This window comes from Phacochoerus africanus, chromosome 2 (genome assembly GCF_016906955.1).
Source record: "Phacochoerus africanus isolate WHEZ1 chromosome 2, ROS_Pafr_v1, whole genome shotgun sequence".
Lineage (NCBI taxonomy): Eukaryota > Metazoa > Chordata > Mammalia > Artiodactyla > Suidae > Phacochoerus > Phacochoerus africanus.
The window spans coordinates 234,990,346-235,017,398 of record NC_062545.1 but is presented as its reverse complement, the minus strand read 5'-3'; the positions used below and the strand labels follow the sequence as shown (position 1 = coordinate 235,017,398).

The 27,053-nt window shown below is 35.5% G+C and overlaps 1 pseudogene; it reads left to right on the top strand.

Annotated features, from left to right (window-relative positions):
• The first annotated feature begins 8,386 nt into the window (after positions 1 to 8,386).
• Positions 8,387 to 8,931, top strand: LOC125120826 (ferritin light chain-like; annotated as a pseudogene).
• The last annotated feature ends 18,122 nt before the right edge of the window (positions 8,932 to 27,053 follow it).

Here is a 27,053-nt window from a genome sequence, read left to right as displayed (position 1 = left end):
TAAGTTCATGAAGCTGGGAGTAGGAGAGAGCATGGATTTCTGAAGATGCGTGCTTTGAGTCAACACTAATTCCACAGCATAAGTTCATAATTTTGGAAGCCAAACTGCTATGTATTTTTTTTCCTTTTGTTCCTCCAAATAGAAACGAATCAACTATTCTGGCAAAGGAAGAGAATTAGTCATCACAGACAAATTCCTTTTTTAGAGGTGATCTCTCAAATAATTTGACTCAGTGTAGATGATGATATAGCTCCAAAAAGCATAAACCAGAGCCTTTCATTCCAGGTTCATCCTCAAACATCTAGGATAGATAGAAATTTGGCATCAGTAGTTTCTGAAATTTCCCCAGGTAATTATAATAGGTAACCAGATTGAGAACCACCTATGTATCCAATTCTACACACATAATGGAGATGTAGTGAGAAGTTAAATCAAACTTCCAAAAGCAAAACAAGCTCTGACTCTACTGGCTGGAGACATGGGCTCTGGATTTAGTGAGGTGAGAAGATAAAGATCACCAGAGAGTAAATCAAATGTTTTACACTTGTGCTTAGCTAATTTTTACTCATATGATTCAGACAATATCATGGCACCTGAACCCTGAAATGCCTTAGTTCTGTTTTTAAAAAAAAGTAACTGTTCAAGTAAATGAACTCTGAGAATTACATAAATTATAAAGAAAAATAAATCTTATTTTCTGTATTGCTTTCATATATATTGTTTCACTTTCATGATATAAACTAGTTACCTTTCTTTTCATTTTACATTTGATGAAAATAAGGCCTAAAAAAGTTCATTAATTTTATTAAAGGCAGAATAATGGCTCCTAAAGATGCCCTCACCCTAATCCCTAGAACTTATTAATAAGTTACCTTATGTGGCAAAAAAGGCTTTGTAGATATGACTAAAGTTATAGACAATGAGATAGAAAAATTATCCTGGATTATCTCATGGAACAAATCTAATTGCATGAGTCCTTAGAAACAGAAAACCATTCCCAACTGTAGAAAGAGACAGATGTTCTAGTAGAAACAGGATCAGAGAGATGCAACTTTGCTGATTTTGAACGTAGAGTGAGGGAACTCTGAGTCAAAGACCACAAAGTGACCTCTGGAAGCTGATACAGTCCAAGAAACAGATTCATCCCTAAGACCCTCCAGAAAATAATGTAGCCCTGTGGACAGCTTTACTTTAACCAATTGAGACGGACATCAGACTTGCAAGATAAAAAATTGATGTTGTTTTGAGTCACTAAATTTCTGGTGATTTGTATAAAAGCAATAAAAACAAATACAGAGGTCCTACAAGAGCAAATCTATATATTTTTACTTAAGCATTTCTAAAATGCACTTTAACCTCATGATTGACAGCAGTAGCCACTTTAATGGGGTCCCACCACACATTTGGGGCAAAAGAAGCCTAATACAAAGCAGTGACAGCAGCAAATCAGTGTCTAACACCTGGGATAGAAGGCAATTTGATTTACTGTAGCAGCAGTGTAGCCTAAATGGGAACCCATTCTTCTGTCCCACACCCATAAACACTAGTCTAATCTGCAAGCATCTGCTGTGCCAATAAGCCCAACATACACTAACCCTCCAAATCAGTACATTAAGTGATCCAGGCTGGATGTTTCATGAAACTTAAACCCAATGGCACTGGTAAGTGCAGATAGCACCTATTCTTCTGCAAAACTAAAAATAATAGTAACAGAAGAATGGGAAATTTAGAAAGAGGAATAACTGAATGGTGAAAAAATGTGGATAAATATAACAGACTATCATTCACTTCATGAGTATCATAAATTCTGTATAATGGTTAAAGCAAAAATTATGACACTGTCTGATGTAGTTCTCAGCAAATATGAAGGAAATACTAAATAAAATCATACTTTGAGTGGGGAAAATAGACCTAAATGGAAATATATTTTTGAAAATTTCACATGAAATAATAAAACACTGATTCTAGTTGACAATGATATAAATTATATATGTACAGTGTAATACCAAAAGCAATCATAAAGAAAACTATAAAATCAATATTCTATAGTTTTCTAAATTAAAGTGGAATTATTAAAATATGTTTAAGTAACCCACAGGAAGACAAATAAGAGAAACAGGATTGAGAAACAATGGTAAAAAACAGAAAACAAAAAATAAAGTGGCAGATCTAACCTTTAACATAGCAATAATTACATTAAATTTAAATGATGTAAATAACCAATTCAAATACAGAGATTGGAAGAGTAGACTGAAAAAACAGCAACCATGATCCAACTATATACTATCTATAAGAAACTTACTTTCAACATTATGCTATAGGTAGTTCAAGGTAGAAGAATGGAGAAGATATATCACGTGAACATTAATCAGAAAAACCAAGAGTGGCTATGTAAATATCAAGTAAAGTAGAATTTAGAGCAATGTAAATTTCTGGGGCAGAGAGGGTCATTATATAAAGATAACAGGAATAATCCACTCAGAATATCTAGTGATACTAAATGTGTACGCACCAAATAACAGAACTTCAAAATACGTAAGACAAATCCTGAAAAAGCTAAAAGGAGAAAATTTAAAATCCACAATTATTATTTGAGACTTCAACACAGAAATTTATAGAACTACCAGAGAGAAAATCAGCAAGGATATGGCAGAACTTAACAACACCAGAAAAGGATAGAGAAGAAATGAACAACAGCATCAACCAATAACTGACATTTAAAGAACACATTCAGTAAGAGCAGAATACACATTTAAATGTCCATGGAACATTCACCAATAGACCATATATTGGGTGATAAAAATACATTATCAAGTTTAAAAGAATTAAATTTGCATAGAATATATTCTCTAGCCAAAATGGAGTCATACTATGAGTCAATAACAGGAAGACAACAGAAAAATCTTCAAACACATAAAAACTAAACAACATAATCCAAAATAATCCATCAGTCAAAAAGGAAGTTCAGGGAAAATATTTTAAATGCATATAATAAAACAAAATTAAGATATCAAAAGGATCAAAATTTGTGGAATGAAGCTAAGGAATTCTGACAGGAAGTTTATAGCACAAAATTGGGAAAAAGAAACTATTTCAAAGTAACAATCTAACTTTCTACATTAAAATACTAAAACAGGAAGAGGAAAAGAACATTAAACAAGTAGAAAGAAGGAAATAATAAAGAAAAGCAAATCCATGAAACTGAAAACAGAAAAATAGGGAAAAATCAATAATGCAAAAGACTGGTACTTTGAAATAAACAATCTAAACAATGATGATCTAACAAGAGTTAGAAAGATAAAAAGAAAGAGGGCACAAATCACAAATATCATAAATGCAACCAGGGATATCATGACCTATCCTGCAGGATAATAAGGGAAATCTATTTATGAACAAATCTACACTCTAAATTCAAAAATGTAGATGAAATGAACCAATGCTTCTAAACCCAAAACTACCAAAACTCAGCCAAGATGAAATAAATAATCTTACTTTTTCTATAACAATTATAAACACTGAATTTTTCATTTAAAAATTTCCAAAAGAAATATTCAGACTTAGATGTTAAACTTTTATCCAGAAGTTAAAGAATGAACTTACACGATTTTACAAGAACTAGAAGTTCTTGTATGAACTTGTATAAGGCCAGTATTACACTGACACCAAAGCCAGACAGAGTATAGAAAGTAGAAAACTACAGACCAATATTTTTTATGAAATTAGCTATAAAAATCCTTCACCAAATATTAGCAAATTAAATCCAGAAATACATAAAAAGAAGCGTATACCATGACCAAGTGGGATTTGTTCCAGTTATGCAAAGTTGGTGAAATACTTGAAAATCAAACAATGTAATCCCCCATAGCCAATAGATTAAGAGGGGAAAATCATGTGATCATATCCATCAATGTGAAGAAACCATTTGAAAAATCCAATCTCATTCATGATTTTTTTTTAAAGAAGAAAAAAAAAAAACCTACAAGCAAACTAGGAAAAGAAACATACAGAAACTCGTAATTGCAAAAGATTGAGTGTTTTCTCTATAAAAATAAGAAACTAGGCAGTGATATCTGCTTTCACCACTTTTATTAAACATATTACTGGAAGTTCTAGCCAAAAAAAAGCAAAAATAAATACATAAATTTAAAAGTTAACTTTAATAATTTTTTCTTTAAAAGACAAAAGGACTATTCCTACTACATTGCGTAAGAAGGAGTATATCCTAGAGTTCCCATCATGGCTCAGCGGAAACAAATCTGACTAGTATCCATGAGGACACAGGTTCCATCCATGGTTTCATTCAGTGGGTTAAGGATCTGGTATTGCTGCGAGCTGTGGTATAGGTTGTGGACACAGCTAGGATCTGCTGTGGCTGTGGCGTGGGCCAGCGGCTACAGCTCCAATTCCACCCCTAGGCTGGGAACCTCCATGCCGCAGGTGTGGCCCTAAAAAAAAAAAAAAAAAAAAAAAGAAGGAATATATCCTACTGAATGTTGAATAACAATACATCCTACTATATTTACTAAAGAAAACATAAAATTGTATCCGCAGATGAGATGATAATGTAAATGGATAAAAGACCAAAGAATCCACAAAAAACTTACAGAAATAACCCGTTAGTTTATAAATGTTTTAAGTAAAACAGCAACACAATTTATCAATTTTGTTATTATATATTAATAACATGTAGAGCCTAAATAAAAATATATCATGCCATTTACAACGGATATAAATTTTAAAAATACTTAAATCTAGGCTTAATACGACATTTACAGGATCTCTATGCTGAAAGTTACAAAATGCTGATGAAGGAAATTTTAGAAGTCCCAACAAATGGACAGACATACTTTGTTCACGGATTAGAAGATAATACAAAGATGACATAAAAAGACATCAATTCTCCCCAAATTAATAGGCTAAATGCAATTACCCTTAAAATACCTTCAATGTTTTTATGGCTATAAATAAGCTTATTCCAAGACCTATATGATAAAAAGAGGCTCAAGAATAGCAAAAACAATTTTGTAAAAGAAAATTTAAACAGGAGGAAATAATCTATCCAATTTCAAGATATTGCAGTAATGGAGGATATATATACACATATATATATATATGTGTATATATATCCATATATATACATATAAAACACAGAATAGAGAACCCAGAAATAAACCCACATAAATACATTTAACTTATTTTTGACAGCAGTGCAAAAGCTTTCAAAGAAGAGAATTTAAAAAAAAAAAAAAAGGCACTGAAGTAATTGGACATCCCTAGGCAAAAAAAAAAAGAACCTTAACTTAAACCTCCAAACCTTTTACATAATAGTTCAAAGTGGATCATAACCTTAAATGCAAAAGCAGAAAATTTTTAGAAAAAAAAATAGAAAATGTCTGGTTTCTAGAATAAGGTGAATCATTCTTAGACTTGACACCAAAAGCATGATCAATAAAAACAAAATTTGATAAATTGGATCTCATCAAAAATGAGTTAAAAATGCATCATAGAAGACACCTTTAAGTGGGTGAAAACAAATTACACACTGGGAATACGTATTGGAAAATCCCATAGGAGACAAATGACTTGTATCTATAACATACAAAGAACTCTCAAAACTCAACTTAAAAAATACAATTAGAAAATAAGCAGAAAACAGCAAAAGATATTTCATGGAAGAGAATGTACACATGATAAAAGCTGCTCACCATTAGCTGTTAGAGAAATGCAAATTAAGACCATAATGAGATATGAGAGAGTAACCAAAATATAGTAACAACATCAAATATTGGCAACTATATGGGAAAACTGGATCATATCACCGATGGGAATATAAAATGGTTTAGCCATTCCAAGACATAGCTTGACAGTCTTTCTTAAACCTAAAAGTGGAATCACCCTACAATCCAGCAATTGAATTCTTGAACATTAAACCCAAAGAAAAACTTAATTAAGCTCCTGCAGAAACTTACACATAAATGTTAATAGCAGTTTTATTTGTAATAGCCCCAAACTGGCAACTACCCAAATGCCTTTCAATGGGTGAATGTTTAAACAAATTGTGATAAACTTTTTATGACAGCATACTACTTAGCAAAAAAAAGAACAAATTAATAAATGCAAAAATTGAAATGAACTTCAAAGGAAATGATGCTAAGTAAAAAATGTTAAAGTCTCCAAAGTTAAAGTAATACATGATTATGTTTGCATACTATTCTTAAAATAACAAAACTGTGGAGATGGAAAGCAGATTAGATGTTGCCAAGGGATAAAGATGAGGGTAGAAAGTGCAAGGGAGGAACTTGGTGAGGTTTTTGTGGTCCCACTATGAATAAAGTTGCAATTTTGGTTTTAATTACTGAAGACTTTTTAAAACAATTCCTAAAAAGAGGTGTCCAGATATTCCTCAATAGCAGCAGATTAGAGGTCCAGCTTCCCAAAATGACAGCTTTAAAAGAGATCATACTGATTCACTGTGTATGTCAGTTTTAAAAAAGGCCAGTCTCAATAATTAATTTGGTACATGTCTTAACCAAATTATTCTGTGTATCCAGCTATATACCAAATGGACTAGCAGGATTTTCAGTACATTCAATCTTGTTTAAGACAGTAAATCTTATAAGACAGTGTGTGTGGGTATAATACATATATATGTTATATATACATATATATATAAAACATAAACCTCAGCTACAGTTAGATCTTATAGGGAGACCAAAATAAGTAGCAGCAATTTAAAAGCTTAAGCAGTGGTTCCTAAATTTGGTTGCGTATGAGAATCATCTGAGGAGCTCTTAAAAAACCTTCACACCCAGGATGCAAACTAAAATAAAATCTCTGATTCTGCGAGTCTGAGTTCAAATATCAGTCATCTTAAAGCTCCTCACACGATGCCAATGTCTAGCCCAAATAGAGAACCAGCAGATTAACAGAAGGGGATATTTCTACAAAGACCTCTTAATAATATAGCTTTTCACCCAATCAGACTTACCTCTCTCAAAATGGGTAAAGAAGGCTGGATGTTGTCCAAATTGCTAAATTTTAATTAGGACTTGTGACTTGTCCCAAATTAGATCATGTTTCCCCTAAATATCAGATCATTCTCTAAGCTTTTCAAATCAGGGCAAAGGAGTTTCCCACGATAAGATTTTAAGCACTCACACAGGGGAAGTCCCTGGGAAACCCAGGGGCGCGGTCACTCTAAGTTGAAATGTAAAGCTTTCTAAATAATCTTGCTACTGTTCCCAGGTACTAGTCTCTGCCAACTGGTGAAGAAAAGATATTCTTCACTGCTGCCACAGCAGATGCTGCTCTACTTGTCCAAATCTTTTCCAGGAGCCACTCCACTTACTCCTCTCCACCTAGTGGTGGATGCTTTGGCCCTCTTACAGTGCAGGTATTTGCAAACTTTAAGGTGAATGAAAATCATCTGGAAGGCCTGTTATAACAGATTCCTGATTCCTCACCAGAGCTGCTGATTCTATAGGTCTGGGGCAGGGCCCTAAAACATTAATATCAGGGGCTGCTGATAAAGCTGGTTACCCCATACAAGCTCCTGCACCCTGCTCACAGTGAGGCCAAACAAACCGAAACGAAGTTGGGAGCAGAGAAAGGTTTATAGCAGGGCCATGCAAGGAAAGCGGTGGCTCCTGACCCCCAAACCTCCAACTCCCCTAAGCTTTTAGGTAAAGCATTTCTAAAGGCTAGTTGAGGGAGGGGAGTCCCAGGGCATATCATCAGCTCGTGCACAATTCTCTGAATGGCTGATGTTGAAGTTAACAGGGAGGTTAACATTATCAATCATTAGGCACCAGAAGGTCTGTGGGGGGGCTGTATGCTCATGATTGTCAAGCAGTTAATTTCTTTCATTTGTGGGGGTGGGTTTTACCATCTGAAAAACCCAGGAAATATGCAGGATACTATTACCTGGGTACTTTACAGAGAAGCTACAGCAGAAGAATGGGGGAGAGGTCTTTCCTGGGAAGGCCCCATAGGGTCCTGCTTGGTTACAAGGAGACCATACTCTAAGAACCACTATTCTAGGGGCTTGGCATGTTAAGAAAGTAATGGAAGAATCCCTTCCTAGATCTAGATTCTAATATTGCCAACTCTTTTTTTTTGGGGGGTGGGGGGTTAGATTTGTCCTTGGTTGAACTTCTTGTTTATTTATATCAAAGCTTATTTGAAGCAGTGCACTCAGGGTTCCTGCAGATCTTGCTTCAACAGCCTTTGAACAGAACAGACCCTGGGACACCCCTCGCTCCAGCCTCTGACCACCCTCCAACCTTTTTTCCAGTTGCAACCTTCCACATCAACCACTCAGCTATATGTAGCCTCCAGACCCAGCCAACACCATTTTTTGAGCTTAGCTTCTTATTACTGATCAACAATGAGCTCCCAGATTGGTCAGAATTATTCCACCAAGGTGGAGGCCATTGTCAACTGCCTGGTCAACATGCAGGCCTTCGACACTTACCCCTCGCTGGGCTTCTATTTCGATCACAATGATATGGCTCTGGAGGATGTGGGTCATTTTTTTTCTCAAATCGGCTGAGGAGAAGTCCACGGGCATTCAGCATTTTTTGAAAATGCAAAACTAGTGTGGCAGCCACTCCCTCTTCCAGGACATGCAGAAGCCATCTCAAGATGAGAAAGGTAAAATCCAGGACACTGCTGAAGTCGCCATTCTCATGGAGAAGAACATGAACCAGGCCCTTTTGGATCTGCCTGTCCTGGGTTCTGTCTGTGCAGACTCCCAGCTCTCTGACTTCCCGGAGAGCCACTTCCTGGATTAGCAGGTTAAACTCATCAAGAAGATGGGCACCTGACTAGTCTCTACAGGGAGCTGGTCCCCAGGCTGGGCTAGGTGAGTATCTCTTAGAAAGGTTCACCCTTAAGCCTAACTACAGGCTTCTGAAGCCCAGAGGCCCTTGAGGAGCACCTCTCTGCAGCCACTAGGCAGCTTTTAACCACCCTGGGGCCCTCTCCCAAGCCTTGGAGCAAATGGAAACAATAAAGCTTTCTGTTAAAAAAGGAACAAAAAAAAGCTTATATGAAACACAAGCAGAAGATATATATATATATACACATACATACACACAGACACACGTGTCTTTTAATATATGAATTGCTCCCACTTTATCTGTATGAACTAAGTTTGTCCCCATATTGGGCTGGTTCTCAAAATCTGCTGCTCATTTGAATTGCCTAAAGAGCTTTAAAAAAAACACTGGTGTCTGGGTCCCAGCCCCAGAGATTTGGATTTAATAGGTCCAGGGAGGAGCCTGGGCAGGGGAGCTCTCAGAGTTCCCCAGGTGATTCTAATGAGCAGCAAATTTGTGAGCTGCCTCTTGGCTTCAACCCAGCTGGTGATCAGATATTAAATCCAAGACACATGGGCTATTGCCTGAGCTCTGTTGCTAGGTGTATTCCATTTTCTTCCTCCTAGAAGATTTGTTACAGGGAAAATGATTGACAGTTGTGTTACTTCTCTGAAATGGATTGAAATTTCCAATTAGCATGAACAGAGGAGGGAGAAGGGGTGACTGCAATAATGTATATCATTTATGTACTGCCCTAGGTGCATAGCTAGAAGCTTTTGCAATTGAAATCGCTCTACTCTTCATGCTAATGGTAATGTTTGTCCTGCTAATGCAGCTGTAAACTTTATAAGCCCATAGGTAGACAGAATCACTAAGCATTTACTCCTCCCCATTGGCCCACTCTCAAGCTCCACTCCAGTTGACCAATACACAAATGTACATCAATGTGATGGAGAGCAAAATAAACATACTGACCTTCAATTCTTCTCCTTTTCAGCTTCCCTCTTATCAGAAGATGTCAGCATTTAGTGCAAGGACAAATGCTTGGCCCTTGGTGAGTAATGTAGACAATGCCTCCAAGAGACAAACAGTCCTTGTGGGGTGGTGGGGGGGAGCCTTTCAAAAAGGGTGATGCCCAAAGGCGGCATTTTCAGTCTCAGCTTAGATGTCAAACATTCAAAATAAAAATGGTTATCCAAAATAAGAAAGGAAGACAGGAAAGATAACTTCTTATCTCTTTGTAATAAGGCAACCTTCCTTTAAAATTAAAAAATCTTAAACCTTAAATTCCCTTTCCTAATCAAAATGTGCTTTCCCATTTTTAGACCATTCCTCTGATTTCCTATGTTATTCATGGTGTTTAATTCTTGAAATAGCACATGACTGAAAACAGAAGCTACCCTCTTGCCTAATATCAACTCAGTCTTCTTTTCCTAGGACCCGCCTTCAATGTACAATTTTGGGTTTGCCAACATCATTATTATTTGCCACCAAAATAAGTCGCAGTGTTTTGTCTTTCTAATATATAATTATACAACATATTTTTAATGCAATATAGTTACTATAGTCAATATAGTTAATACAGTTATAACACACATGATATGAGAGCACTTTGATTTTCTTTATCCATGTAGTTTTGAAATTTGACAGTATATTTTGTTATATTCCAGTAAGCCAAATACCTTTGCAAAGATAGAAAAATGAAATAAATCTATAATATTCATGTGTGGTTTGCCCCTGGGATAGATTACCATAATGAGAGGATATTTGAGCTTTTCCCCAAGTCATTAAAAAACCTCAAGCAAGCAGCCCCTGGTCCTCTCCAGGGGGTGGAAGAAAGGACCTTTAATCATAATAATCCTGGGGCAGGAGGAATCTCGGAAATAAGACATCTGCTTCTGTGCCTTGTTGTTTTGCAGAATAGTAATGATTGCTTTAGCAGCTTCTATTGCCATATGTGTACAATAAGTAAATGAACATAAAATTGCATGAACACATAAAAGAAGGATAAACCCACCCAGCTTAACAAATCCACTCTCTCACCTGCTGTGCCCTGAAACATGAAAAAAAGACTCACTGGATCATAAGGATTAACAAAATAACAGTCTCTGCTAACAATATTGACAAGAAATGTAAGAATAATTTGTCTGATGTGGAAGCAAGAGAATAGCTGCTTAATTCTTAGCCCTGCACTTTTCCATCACTTTTATCCTATCACGAGAATAAAAATTACCTATACGTTTGCCTTAGAAGAAATTAAAATTTAGCAGTCCAAACATTTTTTTTAAATTTTGTTTTCCCTCCAGCAGGAAATGAAATACATGACTGAGTTTCCGTCGTCATTCATAGTGTCAATGTGGAAAACATTAGTGTTGTGAATTTAAATTCAGTAAGATAAGAAATTTTCAAACTGATCTTCCCAAACCACAAATAATTAACTAATATTGTGTATAGTGCTAAAATCTTAGAGACTTTTTTGAAATTTAAAGAGTTCTGAAAACATTAACTAACATCATCATATTTCTCATGCCTCAAAACTGGATATTATTAAATACCTTAATATTTATCAATGAATAAATGTTTGCTAATTCTCACTGCTACAATAAAGTCATACTATCGATAAAAAGAAGGCTTATTTTGGATTTAGCAAAATAGGATGGGAGAAGATTTTTGTGTGCTAACTATGGTAATAATTAAATGTGTAAAATAAATAAAAGAAATGTCATATATGTTTTGGTCATTTTAAAATATAATTAATATCTTCAGTTTCACTAGCCTTTAACTTTTCATGTTTCCACTCTAATGAGGTGGTTACATGCACAGACAATAAATCTAAGACCCAGGTTCAAGTTCATGACCAACACTCACTGCCTATGTGACCTTGGACAAGTTATTTAACCAATCTATGCCTTCATTTCCTCAATAGAGTAGTTCCCATAATAATCACCAGGCTCACATACATATTATGAGTTAAATAAGAGAATAAATTCAAATTCCTTAGTATAGGGCCAATCATATAGTAAGTAACAAAAAAAGTGTTGCTTGACACAATTATATACTTCCCAATAGACTTCTTTTTGCAATTTTTTGCTTCCTTTAATATCCTTCTTTTTCGATGTCACCTATGTCCTTACATTTAGTTCCTTTTATTTTCCTGTTAAAAAAAACTACCTTCAAAATGGATAAGAAATGAGTTTCTACTCTACAGTACAGGGAACTATATCCAATCTCTTGGAACAGAACATAATGGAAGATAGTATGAGGAAAAAAATGTGAATATAGGTATATGTATGACTGGATCTCTATGATGTACAACAGAAATTGACATAAGACTGTAAATCAACCATACTTTAATTTTAAAAAGTTGTTTAAATAAAAATAAAAATAAACTACCTTTAGCCTATTTCTAATGATTCATCATTCCTTTTATAAACTTTCTTTCTTATCACCTCTCAACCACCATATATACAAGGCATATTTACTTGGAAGCTGATGAAGCTTAACTTCATGGTCCCACAACTCTATGGGTTTCTTTTTTGGGTTCAAGGAAGAGCCCTAGGAATTAGTTCATGTAATCATAATATGATTTTTAAAAATTTTCAAAAGTGAGATATTTTACCTTCAATCAGATAAGACCACTGTCTCTTTCTTTTCCAATTTTCTATCATATTCCCCTTATGTTGGATCATATTGGAATGGCCACAGGCTTTTTTAAAATCTGGCCAAGGAGAAGTTTCAGTTGAGGATATTATGTGATTTTTAGATACTAATTGACTATATACTGTCCCATTATAGGAATGACTTCCATAAATATTCCTACTACCTACTCTACTGACTTAACTATCACAAGATACAGAAGCAGAGCAAAAGTCATCTTACAACATGGTCGTGTCCTTACAACATGGTCGTGTCACAGTTCACAGCTGTGAAAGTATGTATATTTGAAGAAGAAAAAAAAAAATTGCGAAGTGTAAAGCCAGAAGTTATTCTGTGGAAAATCATTTCAATCATAGGGCATGTAAAATGTAAGTCAAAGATTCAGTTCTCAACAATGCCTAGTCAAAACAGAAGTTTTATTTTGTCAAGAATATACTCCCATCAATTATAATGTGTGCATAAAATGGATTTGTGTCAAAGAGTATTTTATCAGAATTTCTATGATGCACAAACCTATAATAGTAGTGAAATCAGTAATGCATTTGTAATAGTATTTAGAGGAAGAAATCTGAAAAGTTTTTCTCAAATTAATGAAATTTAATATGACATTATAAATAATAAATTGTGAAGTTGAAATAAACATTTCTAAACTCTTAATAACGACAAGTAAATTCTAATCAACCATGGTCTATAAGAAATCCATGTCTATAAGCTACAAAGTTTATTTCTTAGATTTTATTTCTAAAATACAAAAATTGGCATATGAAGAGGCAATTAAAGAATATGTAGTTAAAAGTGTGATGGAAAAGCTCTATAGAGATATATCTTGCACTAGTTAATTTTTAATGTTATTTTTCTATAATTTGTGATACCTATAATATTTGATAGCATTATAAAAACTGTAATTTGAAAATTGCCACTTCCACGTAGAATGAAATATTTTGAAGCAAAATGAAGTTTCCACTGAGAAAAAATTTAAAAAGCCAAATTAAGTATCCAGCACACAACTAAAAATTTCTAGGCAACTTAAAAGAGAAAATTATATCACTAAAATTCTAAGAGAAGAGATAATACAAAAATATTTATATAAGATATTTGTGTATCTTTATCAAGAAAAGACTTTAAAATCATCAGAATTGGAAGTACCCATCGTGGCTCAGTGGTAACGACCCCAACTAGTATCCGTGAGGATGAAGGCTTGATCTCTGGCCTCATTCAGTGGGTCAAGGAGCCAGCGTTGCCGTGAGCTGCAGTGTATGTAGGTCGCAGACGTGGCTCAGATCCTGTGCTGCTGTGGCTGTGGCATAGGCCGGCAACTGTAGCTCCAATTCGACCCCTAGCCTGGCAACTTCCATATGCTGTGGGTGCGGCCCTAAAAAGAAAACAAACAAACAAAATAATCAGAATGAATATCACATTTTATTTATTTATATATTTTATTTTTATATATTTATATTTTTATGTTTACAGAGAGAAGTTAAGCCCTAGTTAAGGCAGTGAAAATAGCCATAGCAGTGGGAGTAAAAAGAAATGGTCATATTCAAGATACGTTCTGTCAGTAAAAGTCTAATCTGATTGCATGCACGGGATGGAGAGAAAGAGCGGGGGAAATCAAAGTTAACTTCAGAGATTCTAGTGAAGATGGGATTGCCATTACCTAACCCAAGGAATTCCCATCATCCCCATGGTCTAGGAGAAGGTCATAGAGGAAGAGCTAATCAGTGAGAAATAAAACTCCCAATGTCTCCAACTCCTTATACCAGCTTTGTTTTTCGACGCATACAAAGCAGCATCTCGTTTAAGGGGAAAATCATTAAACTGATAGTCAAATTAAATAACATAGTTCAAGTCACATTACCAGTGGGTAGTTCCTCCACAGTTTAGAAGATCATGCTCACAATCTTCCTCTTCATGCACTCTGGAACACATTAGCCATTTCTCTAAAGTTTCCACTTCACACAGCAGACCAGAGACGACATTAGCCCACAATTAAAAGCTTGGCATGAGATGGTGTCAGCCCCATGTAGAACTCTGGCAAAAGTCATACCCCAGCCCGGCTTTGTGGAGAGCTCTTCATGGAATCCTGGCAATAAACTCTGCCATAATAATGTGATTCTGTTTTTCATTTGGTGTTCTTCCTTGCTTAAACTTTCCCTGGCCACTCTGACAAACAAACTGTCAGGCATGCCTGGACTACTCATTAACTTTAATCCATTTAATGTCATCCAGATTCCAAGAAAATTATTAACAATAAAGAGGGAAATTTGGAATATGGTAACATTTAGGTGCCTGAAATATACAGGTAATTGAATCCAGCAAGTAGCAAATTATTTGGATCTCAAATATGCCAGTAGAATAGCAGAGTAATATCAATTTAATGTAATTCTCCTACTAGAAACACAGTAAATTCTGAGTGAATTTTGAAAAAGTTAAAGCACATAGTTGAAATTAAAAGAAATGAACACCTGTAGGTTTCAGAAAGTAATGGAGAAATTAAACCAAGAAGGAGAAAAGAAGACTGATGTCCATGGGTTCTGTTCTATAATATAGTAGAGTATAGTACAGTATAGTACACTAAGAGGAGCTGGAGCTAGAAAACTAACATTACCTCAAGGCCAGAGATTTAGATTCAGAATGGAAGAATATTGAGAAGCTGGTACATATATCCTATGCAAAGTTCATGAGAAACTACTCAGTCTATTAAAAGGGCCAAGGGAAGTGGTAAGGAAGATTGACATTTGTTTAAAACATTCGGGTAGAGAAAACATTAACATTTCTGAAAAGTAGAACTGTCCTTCCCAGAGTTGTGATGCCCTGGTTGTCACTAACCTGTAATGCCCGGTATGGATCAGAAACTGCAAGGTGAGTAATTCAAAGAAAATGAGCTACAGAATAGATATTGCTATCGTAGGACCTCATCAGAAAATTAAAACCAGAAATTTTAACAAGCCAGAGTAGATAGTATCCTAACCAGAACGGAGTAATTCCTAGAAAGTTACTTTAGTTATTTAAGTAATATTCAATGCATTTCCATAGCCGGGACATTTTGAAGCATTCTAAACATACACAAACAATTCACTTACAACTTATATATCCCACCATCCAAAGCAAAACTCACTTAAGAACTGTACCTGTGGAAAATGTGCAGCACTATGGAAAAAAGAAAAGTTGTTCACCATAAAAAACGTAAAAGTAAGAAAGATAATATCTAATTTTTAATTTTTTTTTCTTTTTAGGGATGCACCTGTGGCACATGGCAGTTCCCAGCTTAGGGATCAAAGTGGAGCTAGGGCTGCCAGGCTACACCACAGCCACAGCAAGGCAGGATCTGAACCGTGTCTGAGACCTACACCACAGCTCACACCAATGTGGGATCCCTGATCCACTAAGTGAGGCCAAGGACTGAATCCACATTCTCAGATGCTAGTCAGTTTCATTTCCACTGCACCACAATGGGAACTCCCTTAATTATTCTATATATTTTTTTAATTTGGGAAGATGCCAAAATAGAAAAAAACAATGTAAAGATGAAGATTTAAATATTTAGAGATTCATGGATCTCATTTATAAATATATTTTTAAAATTAAATCCCTCAGAGGTATAAAAGTGTCTCAAGATACAGTTAAATAAGCATGAGAGAACTTCAGTTATTGAATATCCTTGGTTAGCTATTAAGACCTTTCATGAGCAACTTGATTTTTATGGCATTACACAACAAAGGGCAAGATATTTTGCAAAAGTCTTGGTCCTCTTTTTGGCCTACTTTTGTGTTTTTAGCCTTCATTTTAAAGTCTGTTTTGTCTGATATGAATATTGCAACTCCTGCTTCCCTGTGTTTCCCATTTGCATGAAGTAACTTTTTCCATCCCCTCACTTTCAACGTATGTGTCTCCTTTGTCCTAAGGTGAGTCTCTTGTAAACAGCATATTGTACACTCTTGCTTTTTTATCCAATCTGCCACTCTGTGTTTTTCTATTGGAGCATTCAGTCCATTGACATTTAATGTAATTATTGATAAATACGTGTTCATTGCCATTTTTAACCTTGTTTGCCAGTTGATTCTATATTTCTCCTTCATTTCTTTTTTTGGTTGGATGCTTTCCTTTTATTTTATGCTTGTGTCCTCTCCTTTTTAGTTTTTGTGAATGAATTATTTGGTTTTGACGTGTGGTTGCACTGTTTTTTTAATTATGTTAATGCCTTCCTGTTTCTGCTTGCTTTAGCCTGATAGTCATATAGGCTCCAACACATTATTAAAAGAAAGAAGAAATAAAAATAAAAATGACTCTATATTTTCTTACTTTCCTTCCCCACATTCTATGATTTTGTAGTCCTTTTTTAACATCTTCATGTGTGTCCTTTTGCTGTTCCTTGTGTTTATCATCACTTTCACAGTAAGTTATTTTTTCCTCTTTTAGATCTATATGTTGGCTTATTTAAATGATAACACCTTCTCCCACAAACACTTAAAAAAAATCTACATGTAGAACGATTTGCACAAAACATCTACTGAGCACTGGCAGAAGACCATGATTCTCTAAAGAGGGCAGGAAACTCTCCACATAATTGGGTGGAAGAAAAGGAAAAAAAAGAGAGAGAGTAGAAAAGGAATCAGGACGGGACTAGTATTCTGGAGAGGAAGCTGTGAAAGAGGAAAGAACTGCATCCTGGAAGGGCACCTAACTGATGGAAAGATCAGCTGAAATGGAGTGACCTCAGGGCCTCAGAGAAGAGTACAGCAGCTGGATTAAGGAGGGAAAAGCAGAGAGAGAGCCAAAGGGACCATCAGTGCCACCTCCTGGGACCCCACTGCCTGAGATATTTGGAAGGGGTCACATATCAAAACTAAGGCTCTGGAAGTCAGTTCTTTGGCAAGGACTAGGGTTGGTTGTGTGGAGAGAACCTAGGGGGCTAGAGGGCAGTGTGCCAAGGGCTGGGGAGCAGAACGCCTATGCAGTCATTTCAGGCTCCAGAGGTGGGTGTGACCCGCCACCACTAGGGATCCGTGAATAGGCACTACTTGTGGCCCTAGTCCCCTCAGAGGTCAGCACAGAGGAGGGCACTGCAACCACACTGTTGTTGCTCTCACTTCCCTGGGAATATACATACCCTGTCACTGCCACTGCCAAATATTCTGGTCACTATTTACACATGCCTGAGGGTCATTGCCACTTCCAAGGACCCTGAAACTAGGAGGAACCTGTGCCACCTTCCTGTGATTCCTTGCCACTTTCAAGAGCCCAGCAACCAGGCACTGGCTACTAGCCCTGCCCATAGCTTCCATCTCCCTGGAAGCACATGCAGGACCATACTAAGGAGATAACAACCTGCATACATTGAAGAAAGAGACAGCAAGCATCCAAAAAAGCAACCCTCATGCAAAAAATGAATAGTAGTAAGACCTCACAAAATACCCAGGGGTGCTCTCACATATAAATATCCCTCCAAGACTACAGTAGTTGGTTTTGCTAAACTCATAGAATAAGAAAATATAAACAAAAAGAAGATTCTCAGGAATCAGTCCAAGTTGAAAGAACAGAATTCCCCTGACGAAGCAAATGAAACAATGAAAGAGACCTCTGCAGTCTAACATACACCAGGTTCAAAAAGGATACATTGAAAAAACTGAAGGAATTAAGAATGAATATGAAGGAATTAAGGGCAGATATAAATAGTAATGCAGATTAGTTTAGAAAGGAACTAGAAAATATAAGGTGGAGCCAAGAAAAATTAGAAAATTCATTCACAGAGATGCAAACTGAGTTAAAGGCACAAAAGAACAGAATGAATAATGCAGAGGAATGAATGATTGACTTGGAAGAGAGAATAGTGAAAATCATCCAGTCAGGACAGTAGACAGAAAACCAAATGAAAAAACATAAAAGTAATATATATGAGATTTATGGGATATTATAAAGCAGGCCTATCTACACCTCCAGAAGGAAATGAAAAAGAAAAGGGGATTGAAAATATATTTGAAGAAATTATGGCTGAAAACTTTCCAAAACTAAAGGAAACAGATATCAAGACATGGGAAGCACAGAGAGCCCCAAACAAGTTGAACCCAAATAGGCTCACATCAAAACATATTATAATAAAAATGGAAAAGGTAAAGATAAAGAGAGGATTCTAAAGGCAGCAGGACAAAAACAAAGAGTTAATTATAAGGGAACCCCCATAAGGCTATTAGCTGATTTCTCTACAGAAACATTACAGGCCAGAAGAGAGGGGCAAAATATATCCAAGGTTCTAGAAGGGAAAAATTTGCAGCCAGAATACTCTACCCAGCAAAAATATCATTTAAAATAGAAGGGGAAATAATTTCTCCAACAAACAAAAAGTGGAAGAGCACAGAAATACTAAACCCATTTTAAAGGAAATACTGAAAGGGCTTCTCTAAATAAAAAAAAAGTAAGAATAAATATGATGGAGGAAATCATAACTGGAAAGAAATCACTTAAGCCAGTCTACAGATCTAAAAGGAAAAAAAAAATATTGTAAAAGTGGCAATAAACACAATGAACAGCAAAAGGATAAACATGAAGATGTTAAAAAAAGTACATCAAAATCATAAAATGTGGGGAAGGAAAGTAAGAAAATCTAAACTCTTTTTTTTCCTTTTAATAATGTGTTGGAGCCTATATGACTATCAGGCTAAAGCAAGCAGAAACAGGAAGGCATTAACATAATTAAAAAAACAGTGCAACCACACGTCAAAACCAAATAATTCATTCACAAAAACTAAAAAGGAGAGGACACAAGCATAAAATAAAAGGAAAGCATCCAACCAAAAAAAAGAAATGAAGGAGAAATATAGAATCAACTGGCAAACAAGGTTAAAAATGGCAATGAACACGTATTTATCAATAATTACATTAAATGTCAATGGACTGAATGCTCCAATAGAAAAACACAGAGTGGCAGATTGGATAAAAAAGCAAGAGCGTACAATATGCTGTCTACAAGAGACTCACCTTGGAGTTCCCGTCGTGACGCAGTGGCTAACGAATCCGACTAGGAACCATGAGGTTGCGGGTTTGATCCCTGGCCTTGCTCAGTGGGTTAAGGACCCAGTATTGCTGTGAGCTGTGGTGTAGGTTGCAGAAGCGGCTTGGATCCCATGTTGCTTTGGCTCTGGTGTAGGCCAGAGGCTATAGCTCGGATTAGACCCCTAGCCTGGGAACCTCCATATGCTGCAGGAGCGGCCAAGAAATGGCAAAAAGACAAAAAAAAAAAAAAAAGGAGACTCACCTTAGGACAAAGGAGACACATGACACATATGTTGAAAGTGAGGGGATGGAAAAAGTACTTCATGCAAATGGAAAACACAGGAAAGCAGGAGTTGTAATACTCATATCAGACAAAATAGTCTTTAAAATAAGGCTATAAGAAAGACAAAGAAGAACACTATTTAATGATAAAAGGATCCATTCAAGAAGAGGATATTACAATTGTCAATATATACGCCCCTAATATAGGAGCACCCAAATACATACAACAAACACTACCAGACACAAAATGAGAAATTTATGGGAAAACAATAAGAGCAGGACACTTTAACACCCCACTCACATCAATGGACAGATCCTCTAGACAGAAAAACAGTAAGGCAACAGAGATCTTAAATGACACAGTAGAAAAGTTAGACTTAATTGACATTTTCAGGATATTATATCCAAAAAAAAATCAGAATACACATTCTTTTCAAGTGCACACTAAACATTCTCAAGGACTAACTACATACTGGGGCACAAAACTAACCTCAACAAATTTAAGAGTACAGAAATTATTTCAAGTATCTTCTCTGGCCACAATGGCATGAAACTGGAAATCAACCACAGGAAAAGAAATGAGAAAAAGAAACTGACTACATGGAACATGCTACTAAAAAGCCAATGAGTCAATGAGGAAATCAAAAGGGAAGTTAAAAAACACCTTGAAACAAATGATAATGAAAACACAATGATTCAACATCCTTGGGATACCACAAAAGCAGTTCTCAGATGCAAGTTCATAGCGATACAGGCCTTTCTCAAAAAAGAAGAAAAATCTCAAATCAACAACTTAACTTACCACCTAAAAGAATTAGAAAAAGAAGAATAAGCAAAACCTAAAGTCAAGAGAGGGAAGGAAATCATAAAGATCAAAAAGGAATCAACAAAATAGAAATTCAAAAAACAATAGAAAAAAATCAATAAAACCAATACTAGTTTTTTGAAAGGGCAAACAAAATTGCCAGATCTCTGGCCAGACTCACTAAGAAGAGGAGAGAAAGAACTCAAATAAATAGAATAAATTAAAAAGGAGTAATCTCAACATACTGCAGAAATACAAAAACCATAAGAGAATATTATGAACAATTATATCCCAACAAATTCAACAAGCTAAAAGAAATGGACAACTTTCTAGAGACATACAGCCCACCAAAACTGAATCAAGAAGAAACAGATCAATTGAACAGACTGTTCACTAGAATGAAATTGAATATGTAATAAAAAAAAAACACTCCCTACAAACATATACACAATGGAATACTACTCAGCCATATAAAAGAAAAAAATAATGCCATTTGCAGCAACCTGGCTGGAACTAGAGATTCTCATACTAAATGAAGTAAGTCAGAAAGAGAAAGACAAATACCATATGACATCACTTATATCTGGAATCTAAAATATGACACAAATGAACCCATCTAAAGAAAAGAAATGAACTCATGGACATAGAGAACAGACTTGTGATTGCCAAGGGGGAGGAAGAGGGAAAGGGATGGATGGGGAGTGTGGGGATAGTAAAGGTAAACTACTCCATTTAGAGTGGATAAGCAATGAGATCCTGCTCTATAGCACAGGTAACTGTATCTAAACTCTTGTTATGAAACATGATAGAAGATAATATGAGAAAAAGAATATATATATACACATATATATATATATATATATATATGACTGGGTCAATTTCTTGTACAGCAAAAATTGACAGGACATTATAAATCAATTGTAATAAATTATTTTAGTAAATAAATAATTTTTAAAAAAGAATAAAATACTAAGGAATAAACCTACCTAAGGAGGTAAAAAATCTGTACTCAGGAAACAATAAGGCACTGATGAAAGAAACTAAAGATGACATAAACATATACAAAGATCGCTGTGTTCATGGATTGGAAGAATTAATATTATAAAAATGACCATTCTAGGAGTTCCCGTCGTGGCGCAGTGGTTAACGAATCCGACTAGGAACCATGAGGTTGCGGGTTCGGTCCCTGCCCTTGCTCAGTGGGTTGACGATCCAGCGTTGCCGTGAGCTGTGGTGTAGGTCGCAGACGTGGCTCATATCCTGTGTTGCTGTGGCTCTGGTGTAGGCTGGCAGCTGCAGCTCCGATTCGACCCCTAGCCTGGGAACCTCCATATGCTGCGGAGCGGCCCAAAGAAATAGCAAAAAGACAAAAAAGAAAAAAAAAATGACCATTCTATTGAAGGTAATCTACAGATTCAACAAACTCTTTAGCAAAATAACAAGGGCACTTTTTACAGATCAAGAACAAATAATTTTAAAGTTTGCATGGAAAAACCAAAGACCCTAAATAGCCAAAACAGTCTTGAGAAAGAGGAACAGAACTGGAGAAACCACACTTCCTGGCTCAGGCTATACACTACAAAGCTGCAGTAATTAAAAATTGTGATACTGGCAAAAAGACAGACACAATGTATCATAACAGAGGGCCCAGAAATAAACACATGTACTTATAGTTAATTAACCTATAACAAAGGCAAGAATATAAAGTGGGGAAAATTCTGGGCTTCTTTATGGATGGTTTCTGTCAGTTTTATTTCTAAATGGACCATGCTTTCCCATGTCTTTGTATACCTTGTCATTCTTTTTTTTTTTTTTGAAAATTTGAGATTCAAATATTATAATGTGAAATCAGGTTCTCCTTCAAGTTGAAATGAAAGAACACTAGACAGTAACTCAAAGCTGTATGAAGACATAGAGACCTCAAGTAAAGATAAATACACAGGCAATTTTTTTTCTTTTTTTTTTTTTTTTTGTCTTTTGTCCTTTTAGGGCCTCACCCAGGGCATATGGAGGTTTCCAGGCTAGGGGTCTAATTGGAGCTATAGCTGCTGGCCTATGCCACAGCCACAGCAACACCAGATCCAAGCCGTGTCTGCAACATATACCACAGCTCATGGCAACGCTGGATCCTTAACCCACTGAGTGAGGCCAGGGATCAAACCTGTAACCTCATGGTTCCTAGTTGGATTCATTACCACTGTGCCACAATGGGAATGCCAATTTTTTTTGTTATAGATGATTTAGAATATTCTGCAATTTCTGCTATAGAGGAAAGTGACCCAGTTATTTTTATATATGTATATACACACACACATATACACATATATGCCATGGGTGCTGCCCTAAAAAGACAAAAAATATATATATATGTATATTCTTCTCATATATATATATATATATATATATATGGAAGCTCCCCTATCTTCTATTATGTTTTATTACAAGTGATTGGATATAGTTCCCTGTGCTATACGGCAGGACCTCATTGCTTATCCACTCTAAATGTAGTTGTTTGCATCTATTAATCCCAAACTTCCAGACCATGCCACTCCCTCCCTCTTGGCAACCACATGTCTGACTGTTTTATCTGTAGTCTGTTTCTCTTAAATAAGTTCATCTGTGCCATATTTTAGATTCCACATATAAGTGATAGCATACTGTATTTGTCTTTCTTTTTCTGACTTTCTTCACTTAGGATATTCTCTAGTTGTATCTAAGTTGCTGCAAATGGCAATATGTTGTTCTTTTGGCTGAGTAATATTCCATTGTGTATATGTATCACATCATCTTAATTCATCCATCAATGGACATTTAGGTTGTTTGCAAATTTGGCTATTGTAAATAGTGCTGCCATGAACATACAGATGCATATATCTTTTTGAATTGTAGTTATGTCTGGATATATTACATGGGCAAATATTATATCCAGTATTATGTTATTGGTTTGTAACTTCACTTCCTATTTCTTATATAATTTAAAAGACAACTGCATATGATAATTATAAATCAATGTCATTGGGCACGCAATGTATAAAGATACAATCTTTGACAACAATAATGTAAAGATGAGGGGAGTTCTCACTATGGCACAATGGGATTCAGCAGTATCTCTGGAGTGCTGAGATGCAGATTCACTCCCTGGGCCAGCACAGTAGGTTAGGGGTCCGGAGTTGCCACAGCAGCAGCATTAGGCTGAAAATGTGGCTTGGACCTTATCCCTTATCCCTTATCCATTTCCCAGGAACTCCAGCCCCCCCAATAATACTAATGAAAAGAGGAGTGGAACTGTATATGAATAGTTTTTGTATGCTATTGAAGTTAAGTTGGTTTCAATTCAAATTATATTGTGTTAATTTTAGAATAGTAAATGTCATCTTAATAACAACAAATAAAATATCAATAGATTTTTTTTAAAAAGGAAATAAAAAGGAACTTCAAAAGAGTTCACTATAATAAAAAATCAACTAAGCACAGAAGAAGGCAATAATGGAGTAAATGAAGGGAAAAGAATGTATAAGACAAACAGTAAACTGACAGTATTAAGTTCTTCCTCATCAGTAATTTTTCAAAAAGTTAGCAGATTAAGCTCTCCAATTAAAAGGTAAACGTTGGTAGAGTTTTTTAAAATAATTTAATTATATGCTCTCTATTAAAAAACTCACTTGAGATCAAAAGACACAAGTCATTTGAAAGTTAAAGCATGGAATAAAATAGCCCATCCAAATAGTAACCAAAATAAGATCTGGGGTGGCTACATTAATACAAAAACAAACAAACAAACAAAAAAGCAAAAAAACTTTACTAAGAGGCAAAAGAGAGAACTATATATTGACATCAAGTTCAATCTACCAAAAAGATGTAACAACTATAAACATATATGTACCAAACAACCCCAAAACATATGAAGCAAACATTGACACAACTGAAGGAAGAAACAGATAGTTCTAAAATAAGAATTAGAGATCAATATATTGCTTTGAATAATGGTTTAAAACATCTAATCAGAAAATCAGTAGAGATATGGGGGACTGAGTAACATAATTAACAAACTAAACCTGACAGACATATACAGACCAATCCATTCAACAACATCAAAATACACATTTTCCTCAAACATACATGGACCATTCTCCAGAATAGACTATCTGTTAGGTCACAATACAAGAAATAAAATATTTTTAAGAAATTGAAATCATACAAAGTATCTTTTTTATCCACAGTGAAATGAAAGTAGAAATCAATAACAGAACCATTGGTAGCCATTTCCCATCATGCCTGCCACACATGATAAAAAACAATGAAAAGAAAAACATAATTTATCATTTAGAAAGGTGTGAAAGAGGACATACCATTAACACAGAGTGTATGATTTTTTCCTGTAGTCAGGGATAGGAAGGGAAATGATGCTAATTCATGTGTATCATTTATTCATTAGTGTGTGAGTTTCTTAGTCAATCATTGGGCAGCCTGTGGTTCTGCCTGATGGGAAGATTTCCTATACTAAGTGTTGAGTGGAGCCAACCTTGAAAGGAAGATTTAAAAGGATTACATTGTGATGGCCCTGGTAGCACCCTTCCTCCTGGGCCAATATTTAAGCTGGGCTATTTCCATGGAGTGTGTGCAATCATAGCCATCAGGGCACCAGAATTTAGTTTGATTTGTTTTGTTAATACATTCCCTCAGTGGTTTGTCTTTTGTATCCTTTTCCATTTACTTCACTCTTTATTAACAAAGCAAAAAACTTGGTTTTCCTGTTCAGATTCTGAAAAGTGGATATAAATACCTCTGCAGTTTTACACATCACAGATCAGTTTTAGGTGTTAGGGTCATAAACACCAACTATTTCCAATGACTTTAAGATATAACTTGAATATGTGATTAACATGTCCAGTGTTGAAGTGTGTGTCTGGCTCATTATACTTGCTCTAGGGGGTTTCAAGCTAAAAAGATTTTAAAATCTTTACCTTTGAATAGTTTTCCTGTGCTGTCCCTTGTTGTCAGACTGTTAATGTGCAGTCTGGCACCTTCAAATAATGAGGCTTTGTAACCAATCATTTACCATGTTGTCTTATCCACAGAGAATCTTAAAATCAAAATAGTGATATTACTCAATTAACTACACTTCCTGTTCATATTTCCCTGTCTTTTCTTCACATTCCACCTATGTATGCCTAACCCTGTTTATATTAAATATTTTCATTATTATATTGGGTTGTGTGTATGTATTCCAATAAGCTATCACAATGCTTTCTGGAACATGGTAGGACATTATATGTTTATATATAGTACCATAGAAATATATAGTATATTTATAGAGAGAGAGAGAGAGAATTTGCTTAAATGCACTGTTTTTTCTTTTCTGTACTGAACTCATTGCTCCATTGCCTGTGGGAATTTGAATGAAAATATTCAAAAGGCAAAATCTCCAATTCTGGAAGTTCCTGTCGTGGCACAGTGGTTAACGAATCCAACTGGAAACCATGAGGTTACAGGTTCGGTCCCTGGCCTTGCTCAGTGGGTTAAGGATCTGGCATTGCCATTAGCTGTGGTGTAGATTGCAGATGCGACTCGGATCCCTCGTTGCTGTGGCTCTGGTGTAGGCCGGCAGCTGCAGCTCCAATTGGACCCCTAGCCTGGGACCCTCCATATGCCGCGGGAGCAGCCCTAGAAAAGCAAAAAAAAAAAAAAAAAAAAAAAAATCTCCAATTCTGAAAATTCAGTATGGGTCAGTGTATCATTTTTAAACTAATAGTATAAAGTGATAAAAGTGAAAGAATTAAATCTTTTAAATTTAATTCTTTACTGTCAACAACATAGCAGCAAACATAAATAAATGTCTAATAAAACTGTGTGTTCTAATTTGGAACTCTTGTGAACACCTAATTTTTCCTTCTAATTATATGGTAGTAAGCCATTTGATTATTTTATTTTTAATCCTTGAACTTTAAAACACTGAAGTATTTGTTGTGGACATAAAAAGTGTTTTTCTTTATGTGATGAGGGTCAGGGTACTAGAAAAATTAAAAGTCAAAACACTTATTAAGGAACCCATAGTTTTCTAAATATTGTGTACTTTTATTTCAATAACTGATTTAAAACTCCTAAAAAGATGCTATAATGGCTATTATGCTATTTTAGGCAGTGAATTGAGTGACTTTCCAGGGAGGTATAAAACTTGCCTAACGTTATCCAGCTGATGAGTGGTAGAAGGGAGAATTAAATTCAGTTATAATTATTACCAAAGCTTATACTCATCTCTTTACATCATCTACTTTTAACAGCCAATGCTTTCCTGCTTACAAATACAACTGAGTTTTTCAAAGAGATAGTCAATATTGCTTTTTAATCAAACAGAAAAATTACTGTTGATTCTCTAAAGATATATTCATTTTCCATTAAATGACTGTAGTTGTTCAAATAATACTTCCAGACATGAGTAATCATACAGGCAGAGTCTAAGAATAGAACTCAGGGATGTATCTAGTGGTCAGTAAATACCA